A 13,988-nucleotide genomic window follows, 5' to 3' on the forward strand; every position below is an offset into this window, starting at 1 on the left:
CTCTAATGGTCCCCAGCACACCCTCCTCAGCTCTCGCTAACTCTCAACCCCACTGACCACCATTGCCATCCCAGCATACCTGAGAACCTGGCATAGTGGTGTTGTGACTTTAGTTCTACGCATAAAGATGTGGCATGAAGATGCTTATAAGGCTCTCTTTTTTTTCTTCATTCATTCATTCATTCATCTAGTGCTCTATCCATGCAACCATTCAACCTACTATGTGGCAGGTATTGTGTCAGGGACAGGGCATGTGTCCACGAAGAAAAAAGTCAATGCCTATGCCCCCATGGAGCTTAGCATCTGGAAGTGACAACAGACAAAAAAACAAGCAAGCATAAAATACATTGTAAAAATAACTATTTTGACAAATGAATAAGGCTTCACAATCGAAAAATAAACATGATGAGAATGGGGATCTGCCAAGATAGGAAGGTCAGTGGAGATCTGTCTGTGGAGGAGATATTTTGAAGCTAAGAGCTACCGAACTAATGGCAAGGTGCTAACCATATGAAGAGAGGAAGAGAGCATTCCAGAAGATAGAACAACATGTGTGGGGCTCTTCAGGGGAGAAATAGCTGGGCAAGTTCAGGAACAGAAGTCAGTCCATCCCAGTAGGATCCTAGTGAGTGAGGGGGAAGGTGGCATCAGATAAGGTTGTAGAAGTGGGAAGGAGATGGGTTAAAAGGGCTTTTTGAGCCAAACTGAGGAACTTGCGTTATAGTGGAGGCCTATGAGAAACTGCTTGAGAATTTTCCGTATGGTGCTGACATAATTTTCTTCATTAAAAAAAGTCCCTCAAAAGATGCTCAATATCGCTAATTATTAGAGAAATGCAAATCAAAACTACAATGAGGTATCACCTCACACCAGTTAGAATGTCCATCATCAAAAAGTCTACAAATAATAAATGCTGGAGAGGGTGTGGAGAAAAGGGAACCCTCCTACACTGTTGGTGGGAATGTAAATTGGTGCAGTCACTATGGAGAACAGTATGGAGGTTTCCTAAAAAACTAAAAATAGAACTACCATATGAGCCAGCAATCCCACTACTGAGCATCTGGAGAAAACTCTAATTTGAAAAGATACAGGCACCCTAATGTTCATAGCTGCACTATTTACAATAGCCAAGAATGGAAGCAACCTAAACATCCATTGATAGTTGAATGGATAAAGAGAATGTATTATATCTATATATCTATATATCCATATATCTATATATAAAATGGAATATTACTCAGCCATAAAAAAGAATGAAATAATGCCATTTCAGCAACATGGACAGACCTAGAGATTATCATATTAAGTGAAGTAAGTCAGAAGGGAAAAACATCATATAACATCACTTGCATGTGGAATCTAAAAAAATAATATAAATGAACTTATTTACAAAACAGAAACAGACTCATAGACATAGAAAAAAACTTATGGTTACCAAAGGGGATAGCAGTGGGGGGAGGTGGTGGTGGTGGCAAGAGATAAATTAGGAGATTGGGATTAACGTATATGCACTACTATATATAAAATGGGTAAGTAACTAGGACCTACTGTATAACACATGGAACTACATTCAATATCTTGTAATAACCTATAATGGAAAAGAATCTGAAATGGAATATGTATATATTCCATTTCAGATTCTGAATCATTTTGCTGTACACCTGAAACTAACAAAACATTGTAAGTTAATTATACTTCAATTTAAAAAAATAGTTAATAAAAAAAAGTCCCTCAAGACACTTTATGAAAATTAGATTGAAGCAGTGGAGGGGTGAAACCAAGGAGACCTGCTTGAACTCTGTTGTATTTGTTCTGGTGAGAGATGATGATGGTGGTCTGGCCAGAGGTTAGGTGATGGAAATGCAGACACATGACATATTTGAGGTGTGTTTTGGAAGTAGGAACAGAGGGACTGTTTTTAAAAAAATTAATTTTATTTATTTTTGGCTGCAGTGGGTCTTCGTTGTTGCATGCAGGCTTTCTCTAGTTGCGTCAAGCGGGAGCTACTCTTCGTTGTGGTACGTGGGCTTCTCATCGCGGTGCATGGGCTTCTCATTGCAGTGGCTTCTCTTGCTGCGGAGCATGGGCTCTAGGTGCGCAGTTGCAGCACGTGGGCTCAGTAGCTGTGGCACACGGGCTCAGTTGCTCTGCAGCCTGTGGGATCTTCCCGGACCAGGGATCGAACCCATGTCCCCAGCATTGGCAGGCAGATTCTTAACAACTGCGCCACCAGGGAAGTCCCCAGTGGAACTTTCTGAAGGGCTACATAGGAAACAGCTCAATCCTTTGCCAAGAACCAGGAGTCAGCCTTGTTCAGATTCTGGGCCTCAGAATGAGTGAGAAATGTGTTCACCCAATGTGGTCTGGGGAATAGACAGAAAACAAACAAACAAAAAGTCAGACTTAAATCACACACCAAATCTCTGATAAGCAGAGGACCCTCGCTCTGGAAAATGTACATGTATACTTACGAAAATTTTGGTGTACAATTTCAGTTGACGTTTGGATTCCCAAAGACCCTCCATGGACCTCCGTCCCCCTACATGAAATGTCAGGTGGAAGTGATGTGTATGTAGCAATCCAGGTTGTATCATCCTCCAGCTTCCTTCTTCCCTTGCCTCAGATCCTGACCATCACTGGGAACGTCATAAGTCTCTGCAGCCACGATTTAAAAATGTATAAACTAGAGACTTACACTGACTCTCCATATTCTAGAAATCTATACCTTGAAGAGTGGAAAATGGCAGCCCTCTTTCAGGCAGGTTTATACATAATCAATCTCTAGTCTAAGTTCTCCAGGGACAGAAATTCCAAGCGTCTCCTTCAAGGGGCCCTGCAGTGTTCTGCCATGATTAAAATGCAGTCCTATCCTGTTCCCATTTGTTTTGTCCCCTGAGAGAGGGATGGGCCAGTCAAAGTGAAGCCTTGAAGTAATATGGATATATGAACACATGTGGTTATTAGGGTGGAGGTATTCTGGGTCATTGTTTTCTAATTTTGAGTTTTCTGTTTTGCTGGTATAACACTGCTTGAGTAATACATTTTAAAAAGAACCCCAATGAGATCAGACCTCAGAAATTATCTCTATTTTCAGTTTGAACAAACAAACAAAACAAAATATCCCAACACAATCAGTAAGTCTTTTTTTTTTAAGTCTTTTGCTGTTCACCAGTAGATTAATTTTTTCTCTGTGTGTCAATTTTTTATCGTGTCTCTTTCCCATGTGTCTTTTAAATGCAAAAGGCAACTCCACACATTCAAGGACGTATAAGATATCCTCACCTCATGCTTTAATCACCAGAACTTCTTGCCTTTCCTGATTTGTGAGGCTATTTATGACTCCATGCCTTGCATATACTCTTCCCTCTGCCTATGATGCCCTTCCCACTATGTCTTCCTGGGAAACTTGTACTTTTATTTAGGTCCAGCGGAGAGGTTGTCTCCTCAGCCTTTGTGAATCCATAGACAGAGGTGTTCCTTCTGTTTTCTCTACTTCAGTCTCCTCTCACCCAGCCCTCTGTCGTACTATGGGTCATATTTTATTTTTAATTATTTGTTTCCATGTCTGTCTCTCCCTCTGGATCCTTGAGGGAAGGGATAGAGATTTATTTATACCTTAATTGCAAAACCCAGCCAAAATCTGGCACATAGTCTAAGCACAATAAGTACATGCTGAATGTATGCAATAATTTTGGGGTGCTGATGCAGAAGGTGAGTGATATCCTAACCCTGGCATCTCAGACCCTTACTAACAGTTCCAGTGTCATGTTGATGTCATAAGGAAATGTTTTTACTCATGGAGTGGAGTGCCTTCTCACCCTCCATCTACTTTGACTCATGTCTGTTCTTACAGGCCACTTCTGTTCTGCCTACCTGTGTGATTTTGATGCCCAAGGCTATTCACTTATTCTATCATATATTTACATATTTCAGAAATATTAATCGAGCATCTATTGAGGCTAACACTATGCTGAGCACTGTGATACAACTATGAACAGGATGGACAAAGACCCTGCCCTCTTAGAGCTTGGAGTCTGGCTTGGAAGACAGAAAAGGACCTGGTAACCATAAATTAAGAAGAAAGTTTAAGAAGATGACAAATGTTACCCATGAAGCAAAGACATTGTAATGGTAGAGATATAAGTAGATGGTGTGGTCTGGATTCGAGGCAGGGGAAGAAGGAGGCTGAAGGGTAGTACAGCCCGACTGCTAGATACACATCACCCTACATTTCATTTGCCTAGAAGTAGTCACATGATCACACTGAAAGAATGACCAGCAGGCTGGAAAGTACATTTCTTGGGTGACTTAGAAGAGGGACATGGAAAAGGATTTGGTAGCCCCTTATATAGCATCATTTCTGATGTTTCAGCCAAGACCATAAAGATGAGATGGAAGCATCTAGAAAGACTCCTACATGGAAAGACTATAAGCTAGGGGAAAGCAAATTGGCCCTTGATGACTAAAAGGATGTCATTATGTCTAGCACATAATAAGCAAGGAAGAGAAAACTATGAGATGAATTAGGAGAGGTTGGCAGGAGCCAGGTCATTTAGGATTTGCTTCCGAGAGCTGTAAGAAACCATCAAAATGGGCTTCCCTGGTGGTGCAGTGGTTGAGAATCTGCCTGCTAATGCAGGGGACACGGGTTCGAGCCCTGGTCTGGGAGGATCCCACATGCTGTGGGGCAACTAGGCCCGTGAGCCACAACTACTGAGCCTGCGCGTCTGGAGCCTGTGCTCCGCAACAAGAGAGGCCGCGATAGTGAGAGGTCCGTGCACCACGATGAAGAGTGGCCCCCGCTTGCCACAACTAGAGAAAGCCCTCGTACAGAAACAAAGACCCAACACAGCAAAAATAAATTAATTAATAAACTCCAACCCCCAACATCTTCTAAAAAAAAAAAAAGAAACCATCAAAATGTTTTAAGCCAGGACTGTCATGACCATTTTTAGAAGCTCACCCTAACTGCAGTGTGGAGAAGGGTCTGTGGGGGAATAATAGGAGCAGGGAGACCACTCATGAGGTTGTTACAGGATGTGAGGAAGGAGATGATGGTGGCTAAGAATGGGTGGTAGTGTCAGCGTTTGTATTTCCATTTTCTAAATCACAGAAGTAACAAAGTGGATGTTGCATGCTGAAATTTACTCCTTACAGATCAAATACTCATTTCCCCTATGCTCCATTAATTAGTTGTTTATTGTGTCATTCTTCTGTGTATAATACCATATTGGTTTGTGTCTGTTTTCTAAGCACAAGCATCTATTATCGAGCTTCTGTCTGGCCAAGGGGCATGAACTGGAAGTGCTAAGGAAGTGAAGAGAAGGAAGAAGGGACACTGGCCAGGGATTAAACCAAGGAGCAATTCACAGAGAGTGCAGAGCTTCTGGCAGGGATTTGGAGGATGGAGAAGCCACAGGAACCATAGAAAGAATGGGGATTCCAGAGACAGTGCTCTGGTTTCCTGGGAAGTACCTTTATATGAGTTACTTTAAACTCCCTGGACTTTGTATGGCAGTTTTGAAACTAATTAAAAGGGTGCAGATTTTTAAATCCAATAGAAATGGGTCTAAATTTAGGTTTTACCTCTACAAGTTGTGTGAGCTAGGGAAAGATATGTCTCCCAGCTTCAATTCCTCATTTGTAACATGGCAATTGTATTAGTCAGCTTGGCTGATGTAACAAGCATCCCCAATATCTCATTGACCTACAAGAAACTTTTATTTGTCATTCAGCTGTATGTCCCCTGCTATGCCTCTGCTCCATGTGCTTTCTCATTCTAGGATTAGGCTGTGAGCTATTCTTGGGGCAGAAGGAGAGAGCAAAAGAGAAGGCAGAAATATGTAAGCCTCTGAGAGCTTCTTAGGGCAAATAGCACATCTGTTCTCATTCCATTGGCCTAAGAAAGTCACATGGCCCAATCTTTTATTAGGAGAGGAAAATATATTCTATCTACAAAGAGGCACAATGAGTCATATGACCATGGGAGAGTGTGTATAGTTGGAAACATTAATAAAATATGCCACATCTACCTTGCAGAATCTCTGCAGGAATTAAGTGAATGAAACATACAAAGCACCTAACAGTGTCTGACACAGTAAACACTCTGCAAAAGTCAATTCTTATGAAGTAGCCCAACTTCAATACATATTTGCAAACGTAGAATTAAAATGTGCTTCTCTTTGCCTTCTACTCTCCTCTTTCCTCTCAATAACCACCTTCCTTGCACATAAACAGTACCTTGTGCAAAACGCACATCTTTCAGTGGCAGGTAGACCTTGGTTTGAAAGTCAGGTGTGTTGCATACTCTTGTGTGACTGGCTGAGATCAGCTGTTCTCTCTGAGCCTCAGTCTGCTCATCTGTAAAATGGGGAGAAAAGGATTGATGTAAAGGTTAAATCTTCTTGCTCAAAAAACTCAGAAATTTCTCTTTCCTCAATAGATTTTTCCTAGTTTCTGGCAAGTTCTTAGAATAAGTGTCTTCTATTTCAATTTGAGGCAAGAAAAGCTCATCTTCATGCCAGATACTCAGAGCAAGTAAACCTCGAGGCTTTCTCCAGTAATTATTGCCATTCCCTTTACTGGAAGAAGACTCAGAACTCTTCTCTGACTGTCAAATACATAGAATTTCTTGAGGGTCCCTAGATACTCCAAGCTTTCCCATGACCCCATGCTTTTATTGGTGCTGGTCCTTCCACCTGGGATGCCTTCATTTATCTGAAAAAAAAATTCCTTTGGTGAATGTTCCCAGAGCCTTCTCACCACCCCTCCCCCATCATCAGAGTTAGTTAAGTAATTACTCTTGACTCTATGCTTTTAAAATCAGACATACATTTACTTGGTAACATATGTTAGTGGACTAGGGTATTGACTTTTGGGTGTGATTACTTGGATCAAACCCCATCCCTCCTTCCTCAAACCCCAGGACTGAGGCAAGTAGGGGCCAGTTTGCTATGAGTGAGATGCTGAACAGTGCCCAGGTCATCCTGAGAGATCAGAAACCTACCCGAGGCCAGGTAAGAAAGTGACACGATCATGCTTGCACTTGAGAATGATATCTCCATGGCTCTGAGTGAAATGGACTGGAAGGGAGCAAGGCTAGAGGACACCGTGACCATCCAAGCAAAGGATGGCGCCCTCGGTCTTCAAGAAAACTTGTTGGTAAATACCACGTTTCCTGGCTGGGTTTCTTTTCTTTTGTTGACTGCCTGGGATTGTGGAGTGCCTGGGTTTCTGGCAGATTCATTCTCCTCTAACGCTGCGCTTCTCAAAGTGTGATCTGCCTCTGACTGGAGCTTGTCTGTGGACTTTCGTTACCAGCCCTCTATAAGAGAAGCACAGAAGCTGAGTATAAGCATTCATAAACTTTAATAAGTATTTGGTATCCAAGTTCATGATCTAGTAACTGATTTTTATTTTATTTTATAAAAGTAGTGGCAGGTAATGGATGAGGATGAAATGAACAAACAACGAGCACATTCAACCAGCCCTTCACCAGAGAGAATTCAGTAAGCATGGATGTCATGTTCCCTGTGACATTCTCTCTCTCTTTTTCTTTGCTGGGGCAGGAGAATTTTAGTTATTTTCTGGATTTTAGTGAAATCAGATTACAACACAGTTGAGTTTCAGACACTTCTAATCTTTTACTTTGAGTGTATTTCTTGGAACCTAATGTCCTACTTTCTTCTGGTTACAAGACTGCCAACATTTTGTCTGGATAGGGAGGGACTGTTTAAATGTTTAATCCCACATTCCCACCTACATCTCTCTCTCTCTCTCTCTCTCTCTCTCTCTCTCTCTAATTACTAGACTTTCTTTTTTAAAGTAGTTTTTAGTTTACAGAAAAGTTGAGCAGAAAGTACAGAGTGTTATTACATACCCCTCTCCCCTGCCATGCAGTTTCCCTTATTAACATTTTGCACGAGGGTGGTATATTTGTTGCAACTGATGAGTCAATATTAATACCTTATTATTAACAAAAGCCTATAGTTCACTCTTCGTGTTGTGTATTCTATGAGTTTTGCTAATTGCATAATGGCATGTATCCATGAATACAGGATCAAATAGAAGACTTTCACTGCCCTAAAATCTCTGGAGTTCCATCTACTCATCTTTCCCTCCTCTCCCCAAACCCCTGGCAACCACTGATCCTTTTTCCCATCTCTGTAGTTTTGCCTCTTCTAGAAGGTCATATAATTAGAATCAGACAGTATGCAGTATTTTCAAAGTCTCTTTCTTGTTCTTCTTTTCCCCAAGTCTTCATGCCCCTTCCATCATCTCAGAACACACACACACACACACACACACACACACACACACGTTTCCTCTAAAACAGAATAGAAAAGTTGAGAAAAAGATAAAAGCCTGTAACTAGTACGGCTCACAACCTCATTAAGGGCATTTGGGGGGTCATTTTCTATCTCTGCCTACCTTCCTATCAGGAAGTAAGCATTGACTTTTCACCCCACTTAGGAGAGCCAGGCCTCTCCTCCCAGCTCGGTCTGCTCACTTCTTATTTCCCTAGAAGCAAGGGCCTCTTTGCCTGTGCTGTGTCTGGGTGGTAATTACTTTGTGTCTGTTCTGCTGCCTTCAAATTATTTTTCCCACCTTCAGAGTAATTGCCTCCCACTTCTTGACTGTGATCTTCTACAGGGCGCAGGGGACCTGTCTCTTGACTCTCATGTTTTTGCTTCTGATGTAAAAAAGTCCCCTTGAACTTGCATTTACAGACACCAGCAAAGCCCGAGTGTCTTCACATCAGCGGACAGGTCCCGAGGGAAAGGTGTTTGCAATTACAGCCAGAGCTGGCTGAGGGATCAGAGAGCTGCCAGGCTGGTGAGGCCTGGCCTCGGGAGCATCTCTGATGAGTGATGGGGTCATTATTATGAATGTTATGTGGGGATGTGGGTAAAGTCCCATGGCAGGAACGCTTTTCTCCCTTTATCTTGTCTCCGCTGTAAAGACAGACATACATATACATACATATATGCATAGACTCCAACGCAGCCCAGCTAGGGTGTGGGGAAGTGAAGTTAGACCAAGGATTTCTCATATGTTCTAGAACAATCCTTTCACAGGGCCTCTGTCTTCTCAAAGTCTCCTCCTGCCAGGTCGTCTTCTCTCCGGGGGCATGAGTGTGGCTTAGTCCTAAATTGGAGGATTGATTTCCTTTTTTTCCAGCTTTTTGGTTCTAACATCTAATAATTTATATATTTTGTTGAGATGTAGGTTTTCTCTCTATGGAGATATTTTCTCCGTTTTTGTTTCTTGCAGGGAAGATTAAAAGAATACCTAGTTGATCCTAGCCTCTTGCATCAGTATAGCACTTTTTTGGGGAACCCACCTTTCTCTTGCTCCTCACTGTGTGTGTCTAAGTTCTGTGCTGCAGAACGTTGATAATCATCCCTTCTAGCCTGTTTGGTAAATCTATGTCCCTGTGGGTGGGCCTAGTGTCCCCTGAAGAAAGGAGGCACACCCAGTGTTAACCATATAAGGACCAGGCCATGCTTATCTGGAAAATTCCATTTTAGGAGGCATGGAAGGGACCTCCCAGTCTCTCCACTTTAGTTTCAGCCTTTGAGGAGTCTTGATATCCTTAGGGTGGTCCAGAGTTTCAGGGGTTCAAGATCACCTCCTAGATGGGGAGGTGTGATGGCTGGTCTGCTCTGTGCCTTAAGTTGTCTGGTTATTTCTCGCCTATTCATTCCCTTCAGTTAACCTAAGGCATTTAGAAAAGACCCCTTGGAACCTTACAAATTTATCTCCAAAACACTTCTGAATTCAGGCAAGGTCCTCGCCTCGTCATTTCAGGGGAGTTATAAAGAGACTATAGTGCCTCCCAAGGTCAGCTGCAGTAGCAAGGCGTGTTCAGAGTCCATGTTTTCAAACCATGACTCGTATTTTAAAATAGTCACCATAGCCCATCATTATCTTCTGAATCTTAAAGCATCCTTATAAGGTGATACTACTCTTGCTTCCTTGTTGCAGATGAGGAAACTGAACGTTTGAGACTCTGTACTCCCGCTACCCATTCGCATTTGACATCCTCTATCTTCTGCTATCTTTGGAGGATCTGTGCTGCATATTAGAAGAGGAAGTTGAAATTTTTGTTGGACTTTTTGCAACATGCAAAAGCACCTTTGCATAGTTGGTGTAGCTGGATGGTTGAAGTCTGTGTGCAGAGCAAGACAGAATTGTTTTTTTCCTTTCCTTTCTTTCTTTCTTTCTTTCTTTCTTTCTTTCTTTCTTTCTTTCTTTCTTTCTTTCTTTCTTTCTTTCTTCCTTCCTTCCTTCCTTCCATCCTTCCTTTCTTCCTTTCTTTCTCTCTTTCTTGGAGAATGACACTGCAGTCCCTGGGAGTTATGTGAAATACATGGGGGAGAAACCACATACCAATAGATGGAGGAAGCAGTACTCAAAATTATTTCAAGTCCAGGACTCCTTCCTCTGGTGCTTTATTTTGGCCTAACTCAGAAGATGGCCAGATGTGGAAATGCCCAGGATTGTGAACACAGTGGCAGCACAGAGTCAAATATGGAAGGACCCCCAAGCCCCAGTGGGCCACAGCCCTCCTAAATCAGGGCTTTCTATACATTTGCCTGGCACATCTCCTGGCCATTCTGGAAATGACCACAAGGGCTCCTATGGATGTGTCAAATATCTCAGTGTGTCAGTTCATAGGCTCTGACAAAGGGCCAAAACACTGCGGAGATTTGAAACAATTCTGTGGATACCTTGGTCCTCTACCTGATTTCACCAGCTCACAGAAAACCAAGGGAAGAACTTGATGTTTTTTTCTGCTTCGAGGATCCCAGTGATTATTCTCTTTCTCTGTTTCAGCCACCACAGGCTACTGACAGACTGTAACGCTCTGACAACTCCTGAACACCAGAGGTGAGAAGGATATTTACATCTGAGGATCTTGACTACTTGGTGGGAAGGAATTACCTGCTAAGTATGGTCTCAGAAAGAAGTTCTTTCAGAGGTTGTATGAGGACAAGCTGAAGAAACTAAGCCATAGCTCTTTGGAATCGTAACAATATTGCAAGACAAATGTTTCTCAGGGCCTGGGGTTATATTTCCTACATCTGTCACACACTCAGGGTGTGACATGGGGGAATGTACTTCCCCTTCCTAAGCCACAGATCCTCATCTATAAAGCAGGGAGCTTGGAATTTGAAGGTCCCCAATATCAAGCCTTGACCGGGGTCAGGTTGGCGATTCAGAAGCTCAGGCTTATTGAGAAAGGACGTAACCAGGTTGGGGCAGGGCTTGTATTGAATAACGAGAAAGGGGCATGGTGATCAGGACATGAGCCAGTTTGGAAAGAAAGTCTAAAAAAGTCTAATCTGGTGGCCCAAGAGGACAGCGGACGTCTCCTAGGAGTGACAGCCAAGCCAGGTCAGGCTCTGGGCAGGCTGCCTAGTTTGGGGAATGGCATTGATGTGCGGGGAGAGAGCGGACAGGTGTCAGGGCCCAAGCCAAATGAACTGGAGGTCAGGATGGGGCATTAGTTCTAAACAAGGTGCCTGAGTGCAAAGCAGGCCTGAGTCAAAACCCATTCACCCAGACAACACAGCATGACTGGGTGGCCACAGACAGACCCGCTCTGGGTACAGGGGACCCCGGGTTTAAGACAGCAAGAGTAATTCTGGGCTCATTTGCCTTCTCAGGGCAAATATATGTCTTGGCTGGAGGGTTGGAGAAGCTGGACAGACACTTTTAGAGCTGAAATATGGTATTTCCACTTTAATCTAATTAAAAATAACAATAGCCAGTACACAAGGGTTGCTTTCTCTGTGCCACAGTATTCTAAGTGCATCCCATGTGTGAACCCCTGGGCAGGCTGGTTTTAAAGCTTTTTCTTGTTAAACACTATGGTAGAAAACACTTTTTTGTTGTTGTTGTTGTTGCCAAGATCAAACTATGGCAATATCCATCCCTCTAACTATGACCTATGCCACCACTGAAGAATCCAGGCAAAAATATAGAGAGTGGGGAGGGGTACATGGAAACCTGTTTAGACTGAAGACTCTTAGGAAAGAAGGGCCCTTTCAATGACAGCATCCATGTGGGTTTCATTGTCAGTCCTTCCTTTTCCAGCGCGATCACGTGATTAATCACACTTGCATGCTTCACCCGTCACCCCTGCGTCTTTCCAGCAAGGCGTCCGTGCTCCCAAGCTGGAGGTGTCTCCAGGCACCATCGTCCAATTTCTCCTACAAATGTCTCTTAGGTTCCTCTAGGTTTGGATGTAGGGTGACTGTGGAGAAACTCATGTGGGATATTAAAAATACTATAAGAAATACTTTTTAAATGTTTTAATCACATTTATCACACGTCAGAAAATGTAAAATCACACTTTCCCATAATGTCTGTCGTTTCCGACCACACTCCTGGGGAATCAGGTGTATGGGCACACTTTGGCTTTCTAACACTAATTACATATTATTTTAATTTAAAAAATTTTTTGTATTGAGGTATAGTTGGTTTAAAATGTTCTGTTAGTGTTAAGTGTACAGCAAAGTGATTCAGTTATATGTAGACAGATACTTTTTTCATATTTTTTTCCATATAGATTATTACAGAATATTGAGTAGAGTTCCCTGTACTATACGGTAGGTCCTTGTTGATTATCTACTTTATATATAGTAGTGTGTATATGTTAATCACAAACTCCTAATTTATCCCTCCCTAACCCATATGATATTGACACCATAATCTCTCTTCCATCTCTCTAATCCCACTAAAAACGCCCTAGTTCTGACCTCCTCTATCTCTTTAATCGCTGTCTGACTTACCTCCCTGCCTCTCCTATCTCTTCACTTCAATCTGTCCTCCACGCCCTCAGAAGCAGCAGCTTCTGGCTCAGAATCGTCATAAGCCTCCTGTCACTTACAGATCTATATCCAGAATCCACATTCCACAACTAAATCCCCTAAGAACCCCCCTAAATACCCACTCCTATCTTAGCTTTCACTCATGAGTTTCATACTCTCCAGGCGCAGCAGACCTGATCATGTTCTCAGTGTCCCTAACTTAGTCTTTTCCATCTGTCAAAAATATTCTTTCCCATCTCCATCTGTGAGTAATTAATATTGGAAAGTCCATTTCCGTATTCAGTGTCCAAATCAAAGGCCAACTCCTCCAAGAAGTCTTTTTTTTTTTTTTTTTTTTTTGCGGTACACAGGCCTCTCACTGTTGTGACCTCTCCCGTTGCGGAGCACAGGCTCCGGACGCACAGGCTCAGAGGTCATGGCTCACGGGCCCAGCCGCTCCGCGGCATGTGGGATCTTCCCAGACTAGGGCACGAACCCGTGTCCCCTGCATCGGCAGGCGGACTTTCAACCACTGCGCCACCAGGGAAGCCCAAGAAGTCTTTTTTTAAAAAAAAAATCTATCTATCTATCTATCTATCCATCTATCTATCTACCTATCTATTTTTGGCTTCGTCCAGTCTCAGGTGCGGCATGCAGGATCTTTTGTTGCTTCGCAAGGGCTCTTCATTGTGGCATATGGGCTCCTCTCTAGTTGTGGTGTGTGGGCTCCTCTCTAGTTGTGGTGCGAGGGCTCCTCTCTAGTCGTGGCATGCGGGCTTCTCTCTAGTTGTGGCATGGGCTCCAGAGCGTTTGGGCTTAGTTGCTCCACGGCATGTGGGATCTTAGTTCCCCAACCAGGGATCGAACCCCTGTCCCCTTCATTGGAAGGCGGATTCTTAACCACTGGACCACCAGGGAAGTCCCCCACGAGGCCTTCTTATACCTCCAACCTCATACCTCATCATTAGAAAGGATCACATCCGACTCTAAATCCCCAATGCTAACTTTCTTACCTCTAACTTACTTCCTCTAAGAATTGCAGGTATCCCTGCTATCCAAGAGTAGAGGGTTCCTGGGAGGTCTTTTGTAAGGTGAAATGGCATAAAGTGAAGAAGCAATTACCTTAGGACAGTCTTGCCAATGGATGCACAAAATAAATCGAGTTAAAAC

This window comes from Orcinus orca, chromosome 16 (assembly GCF_937001465.1).
Source record: "Orcinus orca chromosome 16, mOrcOrc1.1, whole genome shotgun sequence".
Lineage (NCBI taxonomy): Eukaryota > Metazoa > Chordata > Mammalia > Artiodactyla > Delphinidae > Orcinus > Orcinus orca.